This window comes from Herpailurus yagouaroundi, unplaced genomic scaffold (assembly GCF_014898765.1).
Source record: "Herpailurus yagouaroundi ecotype Mexico unplaced genomic scaffold, PumYag 295, whole genome shotgun sequence".
NCBI lineage: Eukaryota > Metazoa > Chordata > Mammalia > Carnivora > Felidae > Herpailurus > Herpailurus yagouaroundi.
The window spans coordinates 3,732,597-3,756,693 of NW_024412512.1; the positions used below are offsets into that span (position 1 = coordinate 3,732,597).

The 24,097-nt window shown below is 61.7% G+C and overlaps 1 protein-coding gene across 1 annotated transcript in view; it reads right to left on the reverse strand.

Annotated features, from left to right (window-relative positions):
• Positions 1–24,017, reverse strand: part of PTPRS (protein tyrosine phosphatase receptor type S) — a 97,441-nt gene extending 73,424 nt beyond the window's left edge. Inside the window, exon 1 of the mRNA XM_040461583.1 lies at positions 23,887–24,017. The gene's annotated coding sequence lies outside the window, so the exon portion shown is untranslated. The remainder of the gene's footprint in view (positions 1–23,886) is intronic.
• Between the last annotated feature and the right edge of the window lie 80 nt (positions 24,018–24,097).

Consider the following 24,097-nt stretch of genomic DNA (forward strand, 5'->3'; position numbering starts at 1 on the left):
GGGGGAGGGGCAGAGAGAGAGGGAGACACAGAATCGGAAACAGGCTCCAGGCTCCGAGCCATCAGCCCAGAGCCCGACACGGGGCTCGAACCCACGGACCGCGAGATCGTGACCTGGCTGAAGTCGGACGCTTAACCGACTGCGCCACCCAGGCGCCCCAAAACTGAGCAAAATTTAAAATTCAGTTCACACTGGCCACGTTGCCAACATGGCTGGGGGGGGAGGGGGGTCAGATGCAGCACATTTCTAGAGTCACAGAAAGTTCTGGGGGCCCCCCGCAGGAGGCTGAAGTCGGGGAGGCGGGAAGGGTGGGGGGTGGGGCTGTGTCGGTTCTGCTCACGGCTGCGTCCCAGGGCCTGGCACACAGTAGGTACTCCATAAATGCTTTCTAAGTGACAGACTGAACACACGAATGGCTTAAGCGACTTCGGGAAGCCCGGAGGGGCTGCTTTGCGAGACGGGGCAGAGGCCGGAAGCCACCATCTGGGGCCATAAGCTGCGGTCTGACCCTGGGTCTCTACCTGGCTTGCAAACCAGCCGCCACATAAAGGACCGCTCCAGCCCCGAGGGCAGAAATGTGCCCACTGCTGCCCGAGCCATAGCCAGCCTCCACTCTGCAGCTGACTCAGCTCTAGAAGGCGGTAGAAGGAGTACTCCCCGTGCCAGGCCCGGTCCTGCCTGGCACCCCATCTCCCACCTGAAACCAGCCGCGATTGGCTTCTTGGATCTGGCTGCGTCCTCTCTGCACTCGCCAGGTCCCCAGTGAGGACGTGCCTGGTGTCCGCCCCCCCCCCCCCAAATCCTCCCCTCCTGCCACATCCCCAAATCCCTCATTAAATCTCTCATTCAACTGGCTCATGCCTCTCCCTTAAACTAATTTACTTTAGGAACTCGGTAATGCCGGGCGCTAACTGCCAAGCCTTGAAAGTCGCCAGAAAAAAAATTGTTACAATGAAAATATGTACCCAGTTCTCCCATTTTCCCTGGATACTGTTGCTAAAGCCGGCAGCCGGCATGGTTATAAAGAGACTGGCAGGTGTTGGTGTTAAAGATCACTCTGCACCCGACTGAGCTTTTCTCCTTGAACTGTTGCAAAATGAAAGGGGAGGAGTCACTGCTGGTCTGTGCAGCTCCGCGAGGCCGGATGCCTCCTCCATCACAGACCGCCCCCAAACAGCCCCATCCTGTGGCTGTGTTCCTCCGCCGTCCCCCCCCCCCTTGCCCTGTCCCCACAGTGCTCTGTGGTCTTGAACAAGCCCTCACCGGCATCTGGGCCTCAGCTTTCCCACCTGTGCAGAGGACTGACTGTTCTGATGCCTGGGGCTGATTTTTGGTGGGTTCGGGGGCCTTTAAAGAGCACAGGAAACTGAGGCACAGCCCAGAGAGGTGTCTGGGGCCAAGGTGGGTGCAGCCCTCGCATGGCCTCCCTTGGGAAGGTGGGACCCAGTCTCGGTCACTGCTACACCAGGTGCTATCCTGAGTCCGGGGACCACGGCAGACGACCTGCGAGGGTTCTCTCTCTTCCAGGGAGGGACAGGGACAAAAGGCAGCCACGCAAAGTCGGGAGTAAAGAGGAAGTTCCGGGCAGAGGGAGGTTACGGGCATGTGCAAAGGCCCTGAGGTGGAAGCCGGTACACAGAGCTCTAGGGACTGAAGGGACTGGTACAGCGGGGAGACGGGATGATCGGGATACGGGGTGGGGCATGTCCTTTGAAGAATGAACACATCTGAGGGACGCACCATCAGCACACTCCCGTAACAACTCTCCTTTTGCACACGCACCTGCATTTATAGAGCACCTCCTGTATACCCATGTGCCAGGCTGAGCACAGGATGACCCAGGCGGCCCCTGCCCGACCTCAGGGAGTTCACCTATGGAGGAGGCAGGCTTCCAGGAGGAGGTGAAATGCTCGCTAAGCACTTAGGATGTGCCGAGCGCTCGGAACCGAGCCGGGCACGCAGCAGATTGTCGCCGAGCGCGCTGGCTGTTACTCCTGGGCTGGGTGTGCGAGAAGCAGCTCGCTGAACCCCCTCAGGGCCTGCTACTGTGATCCTCCCGCTCTCCAGGTGGGGAAACTGAGGCCCGGGACTGGGGCCCACTAATGACTGGCGGAGCTGGGACTTGAACCCCAGCTGCTTCCCAACTTCTCCCACGACTTCTCCGGGCCTCAGTTTCCCCTCCCCAGCCCTTGCTCTCCTGCCGCACCTCTCCAGTCACAGGGCCCCGGAATTCACAGCCTCTCTAGCGGAGCCCATCTGGGGCTAAGCCGTCTACACTTGGGCAGGGGCTGGCTGCCACTTGGAGGCGTAAGGACAGACCACTGGCTCCCAACGTGGTATCTTTATTATTAGTCGCTAATCATCGCCCAGCGGCTGCCTCGGGCAGGCGGTGCTCCCTGGGAGCAGGGATGGGAGGGCGCACAGGCGCGCAGAAGGTCACCGGCTTGGGCTCAGCGAGTGTCTGGGGAGGTCTCACCACCAGGCCTTTTGCACCCTCTGTCCATCCGCCAGGAACGCTCTTCTCCTGAACCCTCTCTGGCTCCCTCTCCCTCACCACCTCTGTTCGAGCAAGGCATCCCCAGACCCTTTCCCTGAATTTTCTCTTTCCTAGAGCAATACACCAGCCCCTGACATCTGACGCGGGGTTTTTTTTTTTCCTTCTTCTGTGCTTTGTTTATTCTCCCTCCCCAACTGGAGGGCTAGCTCGCAAGAGGGCAGGAAATTTGCTTTTTTTTAAAAATTCTTCCTGCCTGGAACACAGAGCAGCTGGCACACTGCAGACACATTTGTGGAAGGGAGGAAGGGAGAGTCCCTCTTCTCTGCCCCCAGAAGCCACCTCTGCTGCTGCTCGGTGCCGATCTGTGCGTATCTTTGCCACGAGGTCACGGAGCAGAGGTAACTCGAGAACCGAGTGAAACTGTATTATGTATCCTGTTTGTATCCTGTTTGTATCATTTCCCTGCCAGGCGCTCTTTCAAGCGACATGGTATCTATGGAGCCCACGCATCCCCAGACCCTCTGCTCACCTGCTGTGCAATCCCCCCTCACAGGGCTGCGCCCCTGTATCCCGGTCGCCTGCTGAATCCCCCCCCCTCACAGGGCTGCGCCCCTGTATCCCCTGCTGATGGACCCTTAGGCTGGCTCCATTTTTCTCTCGACCTCACCCAATGCCGTGGTCAATGCGCTTCACGAATCAATCAGTTGTCAATGCCTCCCAGGCCCCGCAGGGACCACCGTCTCCTTCTTGGCGCCCAGGGGGTCGGGGTGGGAAGGGGGCTGCGCGCTCCCTTCGGGCCTGCTCCCACCGCCTCTGGGAACTTATCTGATGGACACGTCACAACAAAAGACTTAACAGCAACCCGAGTCCGCCAACGGGGGACTGGCTCAATACGTAACAGGGCAAGGAAGCAAAGAGTGATGTACAAGTTTAGCATCTCTTCGCATCATGAGATTAGTATCACAGCTGTGAAAAGAAATGGGGAAGCCAGATGTACAATTATGAAATTACTTGTAAGATGCTATATTTTTAAGGGGGGGGGGGGGGGGAAGACACCACCAAGGTACAGAACGGCCCGTAAAAGATGCTACCATGTGGTTAAACACAGGGATACACATCTACCCGCCCACTAAGTGCTCACAGATCTCTCTAGATAACCGTCCAAAATGGTAGCCATGCCCAGCAGCGGGTGGCTGTTGACGTTAAAATGGGATACAATGTATCGCTTCTCAGCCTTTTGGCTAAGATCAGGCGGAGAACGGAATACAAGGGGAACCTCAAGGCCTCAGGTCGGCTAGCCACGTTTCAAACGCTCCCCTTTCAAGGGCACTGGCAGCCAGGGGCCGCCTTATTAGGGACGCAGGTACAGAGCGTTTCTATCAGCGCGCGCCGCTGACGCTGGACAGACGCTGGACAGACCCGAGGCAGCGTGGGGGCAGGGCAGGGCAAACTTCAACCCACAGGCCAAACGTGGCCCTCGGGCTGTTTGTATAAATAAAGCTTTATTGGCACACAGCCACACCCATCCACTCCCCTATTGAATCCCGCAGCCTTCGCAGAGACCTGCAACCTACAGAGCTCAAAAGCTTTACCCTCCGGACCTTTACAGGGAGTCTACTGACCCCTGTCCCGGAAGGAGCGCGGTGGCCGCTTGCAGGGAAGGAGCGGGGAGGGGGAGACACTGTCTCCACCGCGCATTCTTCCGTATGCCCTCAACTGTGTGTCCCACGTGCACGGGTTCTCTGTCCAGAAAAATAAATGAAAAATGAGAGACGTTTCAAAGCGGCCGTGCTTCATTGGTCTCCCTGCTGGTGGCGCCCAGAGGGTCTGGTCCCCCCCACCCCCACCCCGCCGTCGCCTCTCTGGATATCACAACAGCCCCAGACATTTTTGCCAAGCGAATGGACGAGGAATGGGATCTTGTGGTTTTCATTTGCGTCTCCTGGGCAAGAGATGGTGAATCTTTAAAGACGGATAAACGCTTGCCTGCTCATCGGCCGGGAGCCCCCAGACTCTCCAACGGTAGCAGCCGTCTGGGTCACCCAAGCATCCCACGTGGGGCCATGCAAACAGTCGGGAGCCCAATAAATGTGTGTTGAGCGGAGGAAGGACTAAGGGAAACCGGGCCCAGGGCCACGCTGCATCACAAGGCGATGACGGTGGGCACTGAATGCCAAGCCAAGCATCCCCGAGGCAGTGCCCCCCATGGGACCAGTGCTGGTCTGGCGCCTGAGAAGTGCCAGCCCGACAGCCTTCCTGGGGGCCTGCGCTCAACAGTGGGGAGTATGGGCGGGGGGGGGGGCCCCCGGGGCCCCCCCCCCCCCGGGGGGTGGGGCAAACCGTGGGCTCCCGGCCGGAGAGGGATTATATATTCATCAGAATCTTAAACAAAAGCCCCGCAGCCGCCTGTCAGCCAGGCTCTGGCTTTTATGGTAATCGGCGATGAATTACCCACAATGCCCGGCCAAGCGCAAGTGGTTCTTGGCCCAGATCCTAAACTAATTTTTATATGTTCGTGTGTATATAATTTCGCTTGCTCCCTCCCAATCCTCGCCCATCATTAGCGGGAGCGTGGGGGGGGGGAGGGGGCAGGGGCAGAGGAAACCCTGGGTGTAAAAGGGAGGAGGGCGCTCACCGAGACCCCCGTCCCTCGAGCTCGCCTGGCACCAGGCCCCGGGTGCGCGGAGGCGGGAGGTGAGTGCCAAGCTGGAGCCCGGGGGAGCCTGGAAACCACCAAGAACTTGAAGCTGGCAGCCCTGGGGGTGGGAAACGCAGAGGGAGAAGGGAGAGGAGCAAGACAGGAGGGCGCGTGGGCCCGCAAGTGGGGTCCGTGCCCGTGGGCAAGCGCCTCAACCTCTCTGGGCCGCAAACCCGGCCCCCTTCGTCGTCTCCAACGGGAGGCCTCCAGCAAATTCCAACACTTTTGACCCGCGAGCCCCCCTGGAGCTTGGTGCTGACAGCACTCCAACCTCAGCCCTACCCGCCTCCTCCAGGAAGCCCGCTCCAACGCCTCCGGGAAGCAGCGGCCCCTCGGCCTTCTGGGAACTTTGGCGGGGGTAGCACAGGGGCCCCCACGCCTGCCCCCGCTGTCCTTGAGCGGGTGCTCAGGCCAGAAAACTAGGAATCAGCTTGATCCCGGCTCAACCCCCACCCTGCTTCCCTCCACCCTCCTCTCCATCTGGTCCCGCCCCCGTCACCGCTCACCTGGACAAAGGCAGTGTCACTCCTCCTCGCCCCTCTGACCTTCACCCCCACCTCCGTCCCCCCCCCACCGCGGCCACCAGAGGGCGCCCGTGAGCCCCTGAGTCCCGTCTGCCCTCCTCTGCCCGCAGCGTTTCCAGGGTAAAAGCCGAAATCCACCAGGTGGTCCACAAGGCCCTGTACGACCTGCCCCCTGCCCCGTCTCCCCCCTGCCCTCCCACCTCCCTCTCTCTCCCCTGAGCTCATCCTGCTCCAGCCACACGAGCCCCCCCCCCCTCCTCCCCACTGCTGCTCCCTCCCATGAACAGGCCTGGTCCCGTCCCAGGGCCTTTGCAAAGGCTGTTCCCCCTAACGAGGAACACTTGTCCCCCAGAACCCCACACTGCTCACTCCCTCATCTCCCGCTGGTTTTACTGAACCGTCACCTCTTCAGGGAGGCCTGCCTTGATTCCACAGTTAAAATAACCCCTACTCATCATCTGCCTGCCCCCCCGTGGCTTTATTTGTCTTACAAGCAACGCATTCAGCAGGAACCTAGTGAAAAACTTTGTCTCTCGTCCTTCTCCCCGCGACTCTCCACGAGAGGATTTTTTTTTCTTTTTTTTCACATTTACTTATTTGTAAGAGAGACACAGAGAGGGAGACGGAGAGTCCCAAGCAGGCCCTGCGCAGGCAGCAGCACAGAGCCCGAGGCGGGGCTCGAACTCCCGAGTGGCGAGCTCGTGCGTGACCCGAGCGGAAGCCAAGAGTGAGACGCTCAACCCCGGCGTTTACCTCGTCTCCTGCCCTCCGTTCCCAGCGCGTGGATCGGGGCCCAGCACGCAGACCGTGTTCAACAAATGCCCAGCGGTGAATTTCCCCGAGAGACGTTCCTGTCGCTCTCAACACTCCAAAGCCCTTCTCGGGGCGCGGGAGAAAAGTCGCAAGCCCCACGCCGTCCCCGAGGCACAAGTGTCTCCGCGGGGGCAGCCAAGGGAAGCGGACACCCGTGCCCGACCCGCCAGGCTGTGCCGGGGGAGCCCGGCGGCTCCGTGCGGCCGACCGGGAGGGGCCCAGCCAAGGTTACAGGCTGCAGTCCGCACGGAACCTCAGAGTCGCGCCCGACGCCCGCGTGGGACCAGGCTCGGGCCGTGGCAACGGGGCAGCGGTGGACGGGTCTCTGTCCGCGCCGGTGGCGAAGCACGCGGCCCGGAAGGAGGCGGCACCGGTCATCGGTTGGCGAAGGCGCGCAGCGTGGGGCCGTGGGCGTGGGGTGCGTGCAAAGCGGGGAGGAGAACCGGGGGCCCGTATCTGCCGCCCGAACAGTGGGGACAGCACTGGCGGGGGGCGCCTGGGCGGCTCGGTCGGCTAAGCGTCCGACGTCAGCTCGGGTCATGATCGCACGGCTCGCGAGTTCGAGCCCCGCGTCGGGCTGGCTGCATCGGCAGGGAGCCTGCCCGGGATTCTCTCTCTCCCCGCCTCTCCCCTGCTCGTTCTCGCTCTCTCTCAAAACAAACAAACTTAAAGACAAGCAACAGTACTTGCTAACGTTTGAGACCCCACGCCGTGTGCCAGGCGTCGCTCGAAATGCTTCGCACGTTACCGCCGCGCCTAATTCTCTCCGTTTGGCAGAGGAGGAAACGGAGTCACGGAGGCGTCAGGCCACCCGCTCAAGGTCACAGGCTGGAGGTGGCGAAGGGGGATCTGGGGTGAGAAAGGCCGCCAGCGGCCAAGCCTAACACCCGGTACACAGTAGGTGCCCCGTAAGTGCCACGAAGACGCCCGAGGACGAAGCAGACCGAGGCAGGGCTGTGCCCCGGTGGAGACAGCAGGGGGCGCCAAGGAGTCAGTGGGACAACCGTGGGGAGAGGGGACCAGGCCTGAGCAATCCTTGCAAACGTGTAGGAAACTGGGCATCGGGGAGCGAGGCGCCTGGCCTGGAGGGGAACAATTGGCTGCCAATCTCACTTCCTCCGGTGGCAGAGCTGGGCAGGCCTGGCCGGGGCCCACGGCTGGCACGGGGCCAGGGTCGGCAGGGACCTCCCCACCTGTCACCCATGATGTGTTCATCAAGAGCGAGGACAGCGTCATAACCATCCGCGGTGGCCGGCAGGAGGGACGCGAGGGGGCGCCTCTCGGGCGGGGAGGGGAGAGCTGGCCCAAGGTCAGCGTGGCCTCTGGCAAGCCTGTTCTCTCTCCCGCCTCGGCTGGACCGATCCACCACTGAACCTGTGGTTTAGGGGGAACCACGTGGCGGGAGGTCTGAGACCCTGGGTTTTAATGTGAATTCAAATCCCAGGCTCTGTTCCTTGCGAGTCATTTCCCTTCTGTGAGCCTCAGGTTTCCCATTTGCGACATGCAGTGGCTGGGACAACCTTCCCAAGCCATGCGCTTTAGGTTCAGAGCAAGGGGAGTCTGACCTGTGGCTCAGTCTCCTTCCGGCTGTGTGGCCTCAGGCAAGTGGCTTGAGCAACTTGGCTCAGCTTTTTTTCACCTAAAGAAGAAGACCCCTGGTTTGAGCACCTGGATCAAGCCATGCCTGAAGCTCGGCTATTCTAACATCAGCCTTCTCGGTTACGAGAGCCGATCGGTTCACTGGCTTTCTTAATAATGTGTTCGATTTGACTTTCTCCTTTCAGGCTGCAGGCTCGCTGTCCACCTGATAACGGAGCCTCATCAGTGCTGAGGCTGAGCTGAGGAGAAGAAAGAAACCCTGAAGGTTATCCCCGCTCAACAGAACTTGTTGTCGGACTTCAGAAAGACCCAGACCTCTGGGCCTCCGGCCTTTCAGAATGCAGTCACACCAAAGTGACGCCCGCATGGCATCATCCAGATCAGGGACGGAGGGCAGCGCCTATTTACTGAGCACCTATCACGTGCCCGCTGGCTTGAATGCCTAGCATGGACCCATTAACCTGACCTCTACCGTGACCTCTTGAGTGAGCGCCTGCTGTGGCCAGGCCCAGCGCCAGGCACAGGGGGACACTGTTATGTAAGGGGGAAGCGTCAGTGAAACTAAGACTCAATCGGAAACCCCCCAGGGTCCCGAGCCCGGCTCTTCTGAATCGCCTTCCCCCCTGCACTTGTCCAGCTGGGGGTTCACACACAGCGCCGGTCTGTGCTTCCAAGCCCCACGGCCTCGCATCTTCCACGGGGTGACCGCCCTGGGGTTTGACCTCTGAGCGGCCGACACCCCTCCCTTGGCGGGCTCCTACCCACCCTCGCGGGGCCCGAACCCTGGGCTCCGTCGACCGACCCTCGGGGGGCTGCGGGGGTCAAGGCAGGAAGAGCCCCTCGGCCTGGAACTGCCCGGCACACGGAGCAGGCGCGCAACGAATATCCCTGGTGGGAAAAAACAAACAGCAGAATCCGATTCCACGGGAAAGGAGAATTCAGAGAGGGCAGGCGACCGCCGCAAGGCCACACAGCTGAGTCCAGGCCTGACAGAGGGCGTTCACGCAGCTGACAGCACTTACCGAGTATTTTCCCACAACCGGACGGGGCAGGGACCCCGGCCGGCGTCTCAGGTAAGAGAACTCAGACGCACACGAGCCTTTAAATGCGTGTGGCCGGGGCGCCTGGGTGGCGCAGTCGGTTAAGCGTCCGACTTCAGCCAGGTCACGATCTCGCGGTCCGTGAGTTCGAGCCCCGCGTCGGGCTCTGGGCTGATGGCTCAGAGCCTGGAGCCTGTTTCCGATTCTGTGTCTCCCTCTCTCTCTGCCCCTCCCCCGTTCATACTCTGTCTCTCTCTGTCCCAAAAATAAATAAAAACGTTGAAAAAAAAAAAATTTTAAATGCGTGTGGCCGATCTACAAATCAGCAAAAGGCGATGGCTGCCAAGGGCTCTGGAACCAGCTGCACCCCAGCCGGGCCCAGCAGAGTCGGCCGGGAAGGCCGGCCGGCCACCAGGCGACACCTAGCTGTGTGACGCCGGGCAGATGCCCCGACCTCTCTGGGTCTCAGCGTTCCCACCCGTCGAACGGCTAGAAGCGTCCCGCCCAGAGCTGTCGTAAAAATGAAACCCACGAAGTCTGCCTTCAGACTCTGTCACAAATCTGCCTACTTGTCCCCGCTCCTCCGTCTCCGCCTGGTCCAGCAGCCGGACCCTCCCGCCTGAGCCACCTCAGACGTCACCCCTCCCAGCCCACCCTCCCGGCGGCCGCCTCCAGAGGGCGCCCGTGAGAAGCGGAGTCAGGTTCCCCACCCGCCCCCGCCCCGGTCCTCTGCCCACAGCCCTCCAGGACTCCCATCTCTCTGGGGGGAAAAGCCCAAGTGTTCCCTGAGGTCCCCGAGGCCCTGTCCCCTCCCTGCTCTCCCCAGAGCTCACTCTGCTCCAGCCGCACAGGCCCCCTGGCTGTTCCTCCAATACACCAGGCCTGGTCCTGCCTGCCCCAGGGCCTTTGCACAGACTGTGCCCTCTGCCAGACCGTTCTCCCCCCCACAGATCAACTTGGTTCCCTCCCTCACCTCCATCAGGGCTTTTTCACACTGTCCCCTCTTCAGTGAAGCTGTCCCTACAACCCCGTTTAAAATGACAACCCTCGGGGCGCCTGGGTGGCGCAGTCGGTTGGGCGTCCAACTTCGGCTCAGGTCAGAATCTCACGGTCCGTGAGTTCGAGCCCCGCGTCGGGCTCTGGGCTGATGGCTCAGAGCCTGGAGCCTGTTTCCGATTCTGTGTCTCCCTCTCTCTCTGCCCCTCCCCTGTTCATGCTCTGTCTCTCTCTGTCCCAAAAATAAGTAAACATTGGAAAAAAAAAATTTTAAATGACAACCCTCATCCCTCACTCCCAAATCCCCTTTTCTCCTTGCTTTCTCTCATCACCACCTAACACGACGAGTATTTTATTCGGCTCCTAGCGTCTTCCTGATCGGACCGTGAGTCCCACCCAGGCAGGTGCTTCCTCCCCTGCTGGGTCCCGAAGAGAACCCAGCGGCCGGTAGGTGTCCCAGAAACTCGGCCAGGTGACCGGAGGACAGAGGTGTGACGGAGGCAGCGGCCGCCGCTGAACCAGCCGCCGAGCCTCCAGCGGAAGCTTCCACGCCTCCTCGCGGGCGGGGGCCCTTCCTGTCCCCGTGCGGGAGCCATCCCCGGACTCTGCCCCCTGCCCTTTCCTGAGCCGGCAGCCCGACACCTGCTGAACAGGGCAGGAAGCAGAGGCGGCCCCCACGGTGCCTGCGGCCCGGGCCAGGCACGTCCCTCCGGGCGTCATAATCCCTGCCCGGTGGGAGGCAGGGCCCGGAGGCTGAGCCAGGGCCTGGAAGCCAAACACACCGACAGACAGACCGGAGGAGCGTCTACCTCCCTCATCCCATTCCCAGGCACAGCCAGCACTTGGAAGGCGCCCGACATTCGGTGGAAAAACGTACTATCTACAAGCGCGAGATGGCCCCCACTCTGAGCCCGGCCCTGCCCTAGGGTTTCTCCGTCGCTAACGCACCGGACCCCCCCCCCCCAACCCGGCCAAGGATCCAGGGAGGGGAGGGTCTCCATTACCCCTATTTTACAGAGGAGGACACTGAGGCTGGGAGAAGCGAAGTCACAGCAAGAAAGCAGCAGCTGGGCCTCAAAGCCAGGCCATCCATCTGGTCCTCGAGTCCGGTTCCTAACCACGGTCTATGCGGCCTCAGTCAATGACGAGAATAAACATGGCAGGAAGAGGTCCGTGACGTCTCCGGAGCATTGGCTGTGTACTCGGCCGGGAGATGAGGGGAAACCGCGGGGGAGGCGCCTCTCCCAGCTGCCTCCTGACAGACCAGCCAGCGGGATGGGCCCATTTAAAGGATGAGGACAACTGAGTCCCTGAGGGGGGAAGTGATTTCCTCAAGGTTCCCGGGAGTTCCCTCCGCGGGGAGGCGGGCGTCATTTCCATTTCAGAGGGACTGAATACCGCGAGGTTGGCTCACATCTCGAGAACACCCACCCTGGGCCGGCCCCGAGGGGACGCCCGCAGGCATCTTGTTTCCACGTGGATAGACTGAGGCACAGAGAGATTCGGCCATCTGCCTAAGTCCCGCGACGCCCCCATTCCACAGGCGGGTAAAACCAAGGCCCCGAAAGGTCCCACCCTGTGACCAAACCCCGATAGGTCTCCTTTCCAAACACACACACACACACACACACACACACACACACACACACACACACACGCTTCAAGGGAGTGTCCCCAGGGCCACGCAGCGCACAGCCCAAAGGACGGGTGTCAGGGATGGGACGGCCCTGTGGATGGCTGGGCATCCTTAGGCATAAAAGGCAGGAAAAACACCGAGCACCAACATATTTTTAAAAATCCCACAGCAATAAGGAGGCCGGCCCGTCAGCACAGCGTCACCACCGTGGGCAGGCAGAGGAACCGAGGACGCGGCTATTTTAAAGGGGCTATTTCTGGAGGCGAGGTGAGAACGCGGGGGCGGGGGCGGGAGGAAGGATCAGGAGCTCCGCTGGGACCAACTTGCCAGTGAACCCGCCGACTCCGGGGGGCGGAGATGACAGGGGAGAGCTCGGGCCACGGCCATCGGCCTCCTGGGGAAGCCTCAGGTCTCGCCCCCCCCCCCCCGGCACGGAGACCTGTTTACGCAACACCCGTGCGCTGAGCCCTACTGTGTGCTCACCGGATGCTGTGGCCACCAGGGAGGAGACGCCTCCCCCGAGGAGCCCTGGCCAGAGCGGGAGGCAGATGATAAGATACGTACCGCAAGGAGCTCCCCCCAAAACCCGGGGGGGGCCGGGGGGGGGGGGGGGGGAGATGGGCGGCAGAGGACAGACAGGCCACACTTTGCAAATGATAATTTTACCGTTCGCCGTGCAGATAATAACAGGGAGGGCACAGAAGCCTCACTTAACAGGGAGCGGAGACCTGAAGGACAGAGAAAAGAGCACTGTGTCTGGAGGCTCACATACTACCCCTATTAGGACCAAGCTGGGCTGCGGGAGAGGCGTGATTTCTCTCCTATATAAAAGGAAGCTCCCAGGGTGGCCTTTAAAGGCCACGGGGCCCACCTCACGATGTTTGGGACCCAGGATCCTTCATCGGTTTGTTTCTCCGTTCTCATCCGTGATACCTGCCTCCTGGGCCAAAATAGCTGCCTGGATGCCTACCATCACCTCTATATTCCAGCTGGTGGGGGGTTGGGGGGGGAAGAAGGGAGCATGTGCTACGCCCTTCGATGGCATTTCCAGGAAATTCCATTCATTTATCCCACTGGACAGATCCGAATCACGTAGCGCAGACCAGCTGCAAGGTGTACTGGGAAGGGATTTGTTTGGTTTTTTCCCACCAGGTGGCCATGTGCCCAGATAAGTCATAGAGGAGTTCAACTGCCAAGGAGGGGAGGAGAAGGGATATGGAGAGACCCCACGACGGCCCGAGGGGGTCAGCTCTCAGGTTTCCAACCGGTGCATCAGAATTCAGCCCCAGGGGAAGAAGAGGGAGGTCCCAGGGCCAGCCGGCTGCCTCCACGGCCTCCAAGCCGGGATGATTTTCACTCACCCCTGGGTCTGCCTCCCCAGAGACTCCGAGGTGGGCAACAGCGGCCAGAGCCCCAGTTCAGATCCTTCACTTCACAGACCCCCAAAGGCAGGACCCCAACCCAAGGTCTGTGCTCCCTGAACGCCAGGGCCCGAGGCACCTGCCTGCCCGGGGAGGCCGCCGGGCCAACCCATCTCCTTCTCCCCAGTAAACAACTGTCAGGGAAAATAAATAGTTTTTAATAGGCTCATTAATTGAATGCAGGGAGAAGGAACCTTCTCCCCAGGCCGCTGGGAAAGAAAACCCTGGATGCCACGGGGAAGTCCAAGCATCTTGGTCGGAAGGAAGGTGGGAGGGGACCCAGGCGCCCCGCACGGCCGGGGGGGACCCCCCCCCACACACACAGGTCCACCGCATTCGGGAACACTGACACAACCAGCAAGGGGGCCGCTCCGTCCCGGGCTCCCTGCAGCCCGCCGAGGGGTGAAGTCTCCGGGGGGTGCTAACGCGGCTTTAACGCCTCAGTAACCCTTGGCGGCAACAAGATAATTTAACGTCGGGGGTTTTTTCTTGCTTTGTTTTTTGGCTTTTTTGTTTTGTTTTGTTTTGTTTTACTCTCACATTTATTTTTAAGGTTTCACCTACTTATGTCAAGGACGTATCAGGTTCCCGTTCGTGAGAGTAAGACATAGTTTTCTCTTTTAAGCTTTAAAGAGAGAGAGGTTTAAAAAAAACTATCAGGTCGTCAGGAGGGCCAGGCAGCCGCAGCGAAAGGTACATATTACGACGGCGGGTGGCTGAAATTTGGGGCGTGCCGGGCAGAGCACTGGCCAGGGAGCCCAGGGGCCTCGTGCAAGGTCAGGACTGACCCCCCCAAGGCCTCCGAGGCCCATGGCCACGCTGGCGCGATGGGTTTCCCCACTGCGGCCCAGGGGGGTCCTGGGGTAGCCTCGTGCCCCCATCAGTCACAGGGTCAGCATGACAGGTGCTTTCGTCCGCCCCGGGCTGGCCACCGGCTCTGGGCCCTGCGGCGGGGAGGCTCCAGACATGACTCGACACCCTTGGGAGAAGCCAGACGCGGACCCAAGCGCTTGCCAGCAGCCCCGAAGCTTTTGTTCCCTAAAGTTCTGTGTGCAGGTCCCCCGATTTGCTCCCACAAGCCATTAATCATCACCATATGGTTCCGGACGATGCCGGGAGCCGCTTCCCCGGGGGGCCCTCCACGCACCAGCACGTTCCAGACACGCTCAGCAGGGACCCTTCCAACCTCCCAAGAGACCGTCTCACTCCCATCTTATGGACGAGGAACAGAAAGCCCAGCCCAGGGACACGCTGCTCACGGGGCCAAGCCAAGACCCGAACGCGGGTTCTAAAATGCCAAACACGGTTCCCCCAACGAAAGCCCGGCCTGTTCCAGGGGGCTCCGTGGCAACTTCCCTGCCCGTCTGGCCAGACACGCAGAGTCTCAAATGCACATCAGGGCTGGCTGAGTCTTAAAATCACCTGGCCCCACTACAAGGCACTTTGGGGGATCCCTGGCCTTTGGGCTTCTTACCTTCTCCCCAGGAAGGTAAGATAAGAAACCTCACAGACTGTTTCGGGGCTCCCTGGCCCCCTGACACTGATCCTCAGGACCCCTGGATCTCAACAGCCGCCCATGGCTGCTTCGGGGCCAGACATCTCAGACACGTAGAGACTCAGAGAGGGCAAGCAACTGGAGGAAGTCACACAGCACGCGCCCTGGGGACCTGTTCTCCTGGCCTCCCTGCCCGGGGAGCTGCTGACGCAGGGCCCTCCCCCACCACGACCTGCGCAATCTGGGCAACGGGACACGCCGACACGAGTGGGAGACGGCAGTGCCTCCCAAAAGCCAGGCGGGCTGGTCCAAGGAGAGCCCTGGTAGAGCTCCCATTCCGGAAGGGGCAGACAGACAGCATAAAACGACAACCGAGAAAGCAAACGTGAGGGCGCTGGGGACACCGGCAGGAGACTTAAACCGAGGGCAGACCTTCCTGGTCTGCACAGGAGTGACGCCCCTGCCTGCCTGCGGCCCGACAGGCAGCCCCCACCCAGAAGAGGCTCCACTCCTTCCAGTGTCTCATCCCACCCCATGCCTCAGTTTCCCCATCTGCAAGATGGGGCGACAGCTGCTACCTTCTAGGGCCACTCTAAGGATGCAAGGAGCAAATAGCAAAGCCGGAGAGAGGCCAGGTGCAGGATGCGGGCTGCGCGAGGGCATTCAATGCCTGTTGGCGCAGTTTCCCCTCTGCTGTGGTTTTCTGGGAAATCGTAGGTTGGGGGCTCTGTGCTCACCTGCCCTGATTCCTCGTGAAGTCGAGGGGCAGGAGGGCACAGCCACACAGCCCCTATTGGTGCAACCCGGGTCCCCGCTGCGATGTTAACACGACACCATTTAATCCCCGTGATACAGCAGGGCAAGACGCACCCCCATTTTATGGACGAGAAAGTCAAGGCTCAGGGTGCAGGGAGTCACGGGTCGCCTCAGCCAGCTGGGAGGGACTGCGTGAGGATTCCAAGTCAAGAGTGTTCAGGCCTCCATAAGCCGTTCCCGGCGAGGGCAGAGTCCAGGCTCCCAGGGCCAGGCGGAACAGCAGAAAAGAGGCCTGGACGGGGTGCCCCTCCGTGTTCCGGAGCCAGGAACCCCAGCCAGCCACGCTTTCCAGAATCCATACGTCAGGGGCAATTACCCGCTTCTGAAAATCAATTGGGCAAGCGGGGCCGGGACAGGTGTGCGGCGGGACCCCATCAGCAGTCCCAGCACGAGGGTGTGAGCGTAGGAGGCTGGCGGTCACGGGCACGCCAACGGCCGTCCTGCCTCATTTCTCCCGCCGCCACAGGTCTTGGGCATGAATCGCGGTTTCTGAACCTCAGCGCTATTGACAGCTAGGGCCAGATCATTCAGGGGGGCGTCTGGGCCCTGTTGGGGCTGGGGGGGCTGAGCAGCATCCCTGGCCCCACGCACTCGGTGCCAAGAGCCCCCCACCCCCAGTGCTGACGATCACAGATGTCCCCAGACACGGCCCGGGATCCGTGGGTTACGAACGATAAACCCTGCAAATGACGCTGGTGACCAATGGCCCGGCCCCAGACCAGACAGGTATGTTCCGGAAAAGATGAGAGCGTGAGCCCCGGGTCCTGTGGCCAGAAGATAATTCACAGCTCTGCCCCACGGGACAAGCCGGCTCCCTCTCTGCACGGCATTTCATCTAAGTCAAGTTTATCATCATGACCGATATTAATATAATCAGAGCCAACGTGTATCGAGCGCGAACGCTGGCCCGGGCGGTCCTCAGCCCTCCCCCGCGAGTTATCTCGCCCGGGCCTCTCAACCCAGCCAGGTGGCGGTGACTCTGACCCCCGCACTGCCTCCCAGGAAACCGAGGCTGAGGCACAGCAAACAAGGGTCGAGGTCACAACCGGCAAGTGGAGGTGTTTTAAGGAAAGGAACGGTCCAAGGATGCAAAATGTCATGTAAAATCGGGATTTCTGGTTTTTCTCAGAAGAACCAGGAGATCAGGCCGTGGAGACGTTTGGGACCGGTCGGGGGGGGGGGGGGGCCTGCCGGGTGCACGTCACCCAGAGGCATCACCTGCCCAGCCCTGATGGGCACTGGGGTTTGAGAAGGACATGCCTGACCCGCCTTCCTGCCTCAGTTTCCTGCTCCAGACTGGTGTGAGTCTGACAGTCAGATGTCCCTGCAGTCAGGTGTGGCTGGCTGTGTGTCCAGGGCCAGCTCCTCTCCCTCTCTGGGCCTCGGCCGGACAGCTGTTTCGCACGGTGTTTCCCCAGTTCCCAGGTCTCTGTTGGGAGTGACATTCATGCCCAAGCTCTCGGGGACGTCCAGCAACCTCTGGCCACACTTGTTTAAAGGTCTTTGTCTTGCTTATTTACGTACTCAGTCTCCCCCAGTAAACTCCAAGGTCCAAGGAACACGGAACCTCGAGACTGCCTCGTTTACTGCTGTATCCCCAGAATTTAAATTTAATTTGCTTTTCTTTAAAACAAACAAACAAAAAAGGGCAAAGAAGGTACACAGGGCTTTCGGTCAGCGGGGCAGATTTTAGTTCCGACGTCCCTCGCGGAGATCTCAGAGCTGGAATTCGAACCCAGAGTCTGGCTCGGGAGCTCTCCAGCGGCCAGCATTGAACAACCACTCGCCGAATGCATGAACTCGTGAATGAATGAATGAATGAATGAATGCACGCTCTTGCACCCGAGCCTGCAAAGTGACCCCTTTCCAGGGCGGCCCTCAAAGCCAAGACCTCTCCCTGGGCACTCGCTCAGACCCGCCACGGGCTTTGCAAGCCGATGGGGGGGGGGAGGGGGCCACCACTTGGGGTCTCAGAGCCTCCCCAGGCAGCCGCCTGCCCTCCCCGCCTGCCTGGCCGGGCCTCCCGCACCTCCGGTCCTGCCGCAGAGGTGGGGTGGCCTTGATTAGGCAGCCAGTGACGGGGAACGCCCCAGTTTGCAGGGACTGAGTCATCCTGACATGTCTCCCGTGCTGGACCCCATCGAGGGGCTGCTAGGGAGCCCCTGCCAGGCAGGTCTGGCCACGTGACAACGCGTTGCTTTACCCGTATTAACCCACCCAGTTCCCCCAACGACATCGCACGACGGGTACCAATTACCCTCCGCTGTAGAGAGGAGACAACGGCAAACGGGAATCGAGTAACTGGGCCCCGTCACGCAGCCAGAGCGGGGATGCGGGCCCCAGGGAGCCCCAGTCCCGCGTCTGCGCTCTCACCCTCCGAGGGAGGAGCCCTAACGTCTCCCAGGTGCCCCAGCAGGTGGACCAGCATCACTTCTCTGACAACTGGGCAGAGCCAGCCGCCTGTCCCCGGGAGTTGAGGTTTCGGGTTCCGGCCTCCGTTGGCCCCGGCAAAGATTCCTTGCTGTGTCGCTCCTCCGTGCGACCTCAGGCCAGCGAAAGACCTTCCTGTGCCTCAGTTTCTCCCTCTGCAAAACGGGGCTCTGAGCACGAAAACCGCACTAATGGGGGCGGGGGGGGGGGGTGGGGGGGGGTTAAAGGCGACGAGGACGCTCCTGATAATGCTTGCTCAGCAAAGGGCCTGGCGCGGGAATCCGCTCCAAATCAGGCGGGGCGGCTATTATCATCCCCCCGACATCCCCTCATTTGCTGATCACGGGGTTAATTATCAGCGGCATTAAATTATACACACACAGACGCGTCGACCTCGCTTCCCCAGAACCCCTGAATTACTACCCATGCGACAGCACGACAACAGAGCATCTTCCCAGCCCCTCTCCATGCAGCCTGCCTCCGTCCGAGGGTCCTGGGCCTCTGGGGCCGAGGCCGTGGTGCCACACGGGGTCCTGGGGTTGTAGGACCCACACAGCCAGCAAGGGTCCCCTCCGAGACCCGAGGGAGGTACTTTACCCGAAGCATCTCATGTCCCCGGCTCGCCGCGAAGCGGGCTATGATCGTCCCGATTTTAGAGACGGAAGAAACAGAGAGAGGTCAACCAACCTGCAAGTCTGCACAGATCCAGCAGGACAGGGGCGGGGGCACAAGTCAGGACCCCGAAGCCAGAGGCAGAACCTCATTTTGCAAGCGAGGAGGCTCCCGTACGGAGAGGGGTGAAGGGGCAGAGGCGAGGCCACGCGCAGGGGGGAGAGAGGAAGGAGGGAACCCGGCAGGAAAAGCTGGGATTTTCGGTTCCCCCAGTGGGACAGGAGACTCCCGGCCTTCCTAAGAGAGGCTAAGAGCAAAGATTTAAACAAACACACATAAAACTCAAAAGCCGCAAACACCACCCAGGGAGCTGGGGACAAAATGGGCCCCTTGAAAAAAAGACACACTGGGGATTCAACCCCAGTGAAGGCAAGGGAGAAGGAGGCACAATCCAGGAACCCAAGCTCCGAGACACCCCCCCCCCCGGCCCACCCACCCACCCACCCACACACACACACACACACACACCCCCGAGGACACCAGGGTGTGAAAGGCAACACAATGCCAGACAAAAACCCGGTGTATTTTCAGGTACGGAACCCCTCTGGCCTGGATTCCGGGAACAGAAAAAGAGATTCGCGGGAGCCCGGAACAGCACCCCCACCCCCCAAGCCCACCTCTGGCCCGGCCAGGCCCCCGCCCCCCCCGGAAGGGGCGGGGGACCAGCCTCTCGTCGGAGGAGGGTACGGAAAGGAGAGACAAAAATGTGGCAGTGCGAAAGTCGAGGCCCTGTCCATGAGTCACGCCCGCCCGCTCGTTAATTTTCGCCTTTGCAGAAGTGTAAGCCAATTGATTTTTCATATTCCCCACGCACAACCCCCCCCCCCACGCTTCTGAAATATCAGCCAGAGACGAGACAGAAATAAATGGTACGTCGGGGTTCTTTTTTTTTTTCCTTTTTTTTTTTTTGGTTTTTTTTTTTTTCCTTAAAAAAAAAAAAAAAAACCATATACTACACTTGACGGCTTGGGCTTCGAGGAGGCTGGGTGCGGGTGGGGGGTGGGGGTGGGGGTAACAACCTGGACCCCAGGGCTGAGACCCAGGCGTCTGGGCTTCCTGTGTAGCTCAGAGCTAGGGCGTCCCTGTCTCTGGGCCGTCCCTCCTGCCCGTGACGGGGTAGCGTGCACTTGACCCTTAACCCTCTGCCAGCACCCCGTGCTCCCCACCCTGCGAGCCGAGCAGGCAGCTTTCTGGTGCCCGACCGAAGCCAGGGGAGAACAAGACAAAATTTTCCAAACGTGTGAAAAGCCTGGAACCCTCATCCTCCCCCGGGGCCGGCAAAGGTGCGACACCTGTCCACGGCCCCGATCGGCACGGGGAATCCTTCGCAGGCAGGACCGCGATGCCCTCATCTTGTCCCCTGCTTGTCCCCACCAGAGGCTGGGCCCACCCTGCCCGGCTGGCAGCTGGGGTGTCTCCCATTACCCGACCCGGGGAATCGTTTGCTGAGGGGAAGGACAGAGCAAGGGCGGTCTGAGCCACCTTCGCTGGAGAGGGGTGGCCTCCTCCTTGCAAATCCTGGGAGAGGGGGTGCCCGCCCGTGGGAGGGGGTGCCGGGAGGCTGGCCTGGCTGCACAGGAGAGCTGGGGACCCTGGCATCTCAGCACGAGAGTCTCCCTCCAGAAGCACGAGACCTCTGGAGAGGGACCACGGACCGCCACTCGCCCAAGGAGTCCACTCCACTTCCAGAACCTTCCGCGGGCTCCGAATGACTTCGCAAATGGAACTAATGCAGTGGAGGGCGGCGGGGGGGGGGGGGGGCATCGCTCTCAGTTGAAAACATTAAGCTTTGTCAATTATCCCCCAAACCCGCCGGGTTTATGAATATCCACCTTTATTTTTAGGGTTTTCCTCCCAATCCCGAACCCTCTAAATGTCCCCCTGTGTCCCCCCCCCCACAAGCACGCAGTAGCTGTACTAAAGTCACGGGAAGCAGGTGAATGCAGGGCTTCTGTGAAAAAGCCACACTGTGCCTTGGAGCTGCATCGTCCCCACGTATCCCTTGCCCCTCGTCCCTCCCGGGCCACCTAACTGACCATCGGTGGGGCCACACGGCTGCTGGAGTAATCAGCAAAGCCACAGGTCTCCCGGCACCGGCCTCCAGGAAGCAGCAGCTGGAGGTGAGGGCTGTGCTCCCAACACCTGTGACACGCTCCCCAGTGCTGACCCAGAAGGCAGGCGGGGAAACCGAGTCACGCCCCGAGTCACGCCTGGGAACCCCAGGCACAGCCCCCAAGCTCCTCGCGGGGTGACCCAGAGAGAAAATAGATGGACAGCGATGGCTCCAGAAATGCCCACCCGGATGCTACCGCTATATCCCCGAGGTCCAGGGAGCTCCTCCCTTGCACCTGCTCCCCAACACCCCGGTCCAGCGCTACGGTAAGTCTCCACCTGTGACCCATGGACATTTCGTGAAGACGCCTGGAATCCCCTGGGAAGCAGAGAAACAAGAAAGGCGCTCAGAAGCATGGTCAACGCGCAATGACTTGTGCGAGCAGCAGGCAGGTGCCTGGCTCTCAGGGACCCTCTCCCTGCACCGCCCCCCCCCCGGCCCCCGGAAGGGACCCAGGAAGAGGAGGGATCCCCCAGGGGCCCAGCCACCACCCCCGCAGCGTCCTCCAAGGCCATACCCGGCCACGCCAGGATGTCCGTCCCGTCTCCTGTCTCCTGCAGGGGGTGGCGGGTGGGCCAGGCCCCTGGCGTGACAGCACCGGCCCCGCTCACCCCCTGGGGGGGCCGATGTCATCGGCTGGGGTGGCAGGAATAGAAAAGCACATGAGCTCACCAGGCAGGCCGGGTCTCCCGCGACGATTTGTTTGCCTGAGCCCAATTATACCAACTCTCAAGGCAATCGAGGATGGCGGGCGGGTGGCATCCCCCAGGGGGCTGGGGGGGGGGGGGGGGGCCCCGGCCCCCAGGCAGGAATGCCCCGTCGGGGTGGAGGTGCCCCCCCAGGCCCAGAGGGGGGGGGGGGGGGATGCTTAATGGAGAAGAACAGAGACGCACACAGACAGCAAGGCAGCCAGAGAGGGTGGGCGGAGGGCAGGGGGGGGGGCGGGGGGCAGGGGGCAGGGGGCTCCGGCCCCGGAGACCCAGGACCAAGTTGGTGGGCTCTGGGGTGCGGGGGCGGTGAGCAGCCGCCCCCAGCCCCAGCTGCCTGCCTTCAGCAGCCAAAGTTATCAGCTGGCAGAGGAAGAAGAGAGCGGAGGGACAGAAGGCGGGCGAGATTGGCAGGAGGAGGGGGGCACAAAGGAAGGGACCCTGGGAGGGGGAGGGGAGTTATGCAAATGGCAGAATCGACCGAATCCCTCGGCCATTAATAAAAGCTCCAGCAGCAGCGGCTGGTATCACACAAGAGTAGAGGCGCGGACGGGCTCTCTCTTCTCACGGGTGGAAGGCGGCACGGAGGGGGAAGCAGGGTGCCCCAAACAAAAGGGGCCCTTGCCCCCGGCACCCCAGGAACAGCAGCGATGGGGGACACGGAGGGAAAGCTAGAACACAGGCGGCCAAAGTCTGGGCCGAGGCCACTGGGGCCCAGAGCAGGCTGGTACCTGTCCTTGGGACTCTCGGGGACCCTCCAGCTTTGTCCCTGCTGCTTAGACTGTTAACACGCAACCTGGACACCTCAGACACCCCCCTTCACCAGCTAGGTTGGCCAGGCTAATTTTTCAGGGGGGTGAGGGATTGGCCGGTGATAGGAGGACCCCATGCTCCGAATGGGGACTCCCTCGGATTGAGGTGGGGGAAATGGGGAATCCTGGCTGAGTCTAGGGAGGGGAGGGGAGGTGTCCCCCAGTTGGAGGCGCTGGGGAGGTTTGTTAATTTGGGAAATGAGGTCCCTAGGGGGTGACGAAATTTGATGAAGGGGCATTCTCAAAAGCGGCACAGGTACGGTACCACAGGAGAATTTGAAATAAGGGGAAGGGTCACTAAGAAGGAGGTTCCAGATTTGGGGGGGAGGGAGGATAGGAACTGTGGCTGAAAAAAAAAAAAATCCCAGTTTGCGGAAGGGTTCGCTGATTTGAGAATTCTGGAAAAAAAACAGCTGAAGGGGAGTTCTCCCATTTAGGGGGTTTTCATGGAGGAAAGTGTCCACGATTTAGGGGGTGCTAAGAGGGATCCTAAATTTCGGAGAGATTTCCATAAGGAGCAATGAACTTGGCCACAACCTGGCCGAAACCCCTGCACCCAGGACTCCGGCACCCTAACTCCGGGGGGGCTCTCCTGAGGGCACGCCCCCCCAGCCCCCCCCAACCCGGTTCCGACGGCTCCGCCCCCCCGGATGACGTCACCTCCCCTCCCCCCCCACGCCGCCCCTAAGGGGGCTCCCGGGACGCGCAAAACCCCCCGGGCTGCTGGCTCCAGGGGCGGCTTCCCCTCTCCCGGGATCCCCAAGGGGCCCCTAGCGCCGCGGAAAAGTCGGGGACCGGTGCGCGCGCCCGTCTGTCCGTCCGCCAGAGTCCCTGGGGCTGGGGGCTGAGCCTCGCCCCGCCTGGGGGGGGCTGGGAGGGGGCGCCGGGGCCGCAGAAGGGTGGGGCAAGGCCAGGGTGTCGGAGGGGCGGCCCCCCCTCCCCAGGGATCGACGAGGCCCGGAGGGCGCTAGGGTGAGACGGTGTTGAGTCGGAGGTCTCCAGGGGAGGGGGACTGGAGAGCGAGGGCGGCGGGCAGAGCAGCCGCCCTGGGCGCACCGGCCGGTCCGCCCTCGCTCCCAGCTGGAGCCACCCGTCCCGGGCTGGTCTCCACTCGGGGCGCCCGCGAGCCCCCACCCCCACCCCCGTCACAGCGCCCCCTGCCTCCAGGACCCGCCCGGGGAGCCTGGCCGGGAGCCGCCGGGGCCAGCTCCCCCTCCGCACACACGCGCGTCCCCCCCTCCGCGCCTCTGCCCCGCCCGCAGCCCGGGGTGGTGCAGCCGGCGGCGCTGGGCAGCTTCCAACGCCGCGCTCCGGGCGATTCCAGCCCAGCCCCCTCCCCCGCCGCGGCGAAGCCCCCCCAGCCCCGCCCGCAGAGCCCTCCCCGCGGCCCCTACCCGCCCCGGCCCAGCCCCTCGGGGGCATTGTTCGGACGCCGCTAGCCAGGCGCAGCGGCTGGGCGTGCAGCCGGCTGCAGCGGAGCATCCTGCGAGCACAATGGCCGTGCAGGCTTTCCCGGCACAAAGCCGGCGCGCTGCCCACTCCGCCGCCTCCGAGACCCCCCCCTGGAGCGGCTGCAGGTTTTTTTGCACTCGAATTCACGTTTCTTTCCCCCTTTACCTGGAGGCTGGCTGGGCTGGGCTCCCCCGGCTCTGCCCCGCTTCACATCCTGGCTGTTGCATGGGATTCGAGCGGAGCCCGAGCGCCAGCGGCTCCCGGCGTGCGCGCGCCGGCCGGGCTGCCGGGCGGGCGGCGCGAGGACACTCACTGCGGCTCGCGCTCCCCTCGCGCCGGATCGCGCGCCCCCCCAGCCGGTGACGTCATCCCTTCC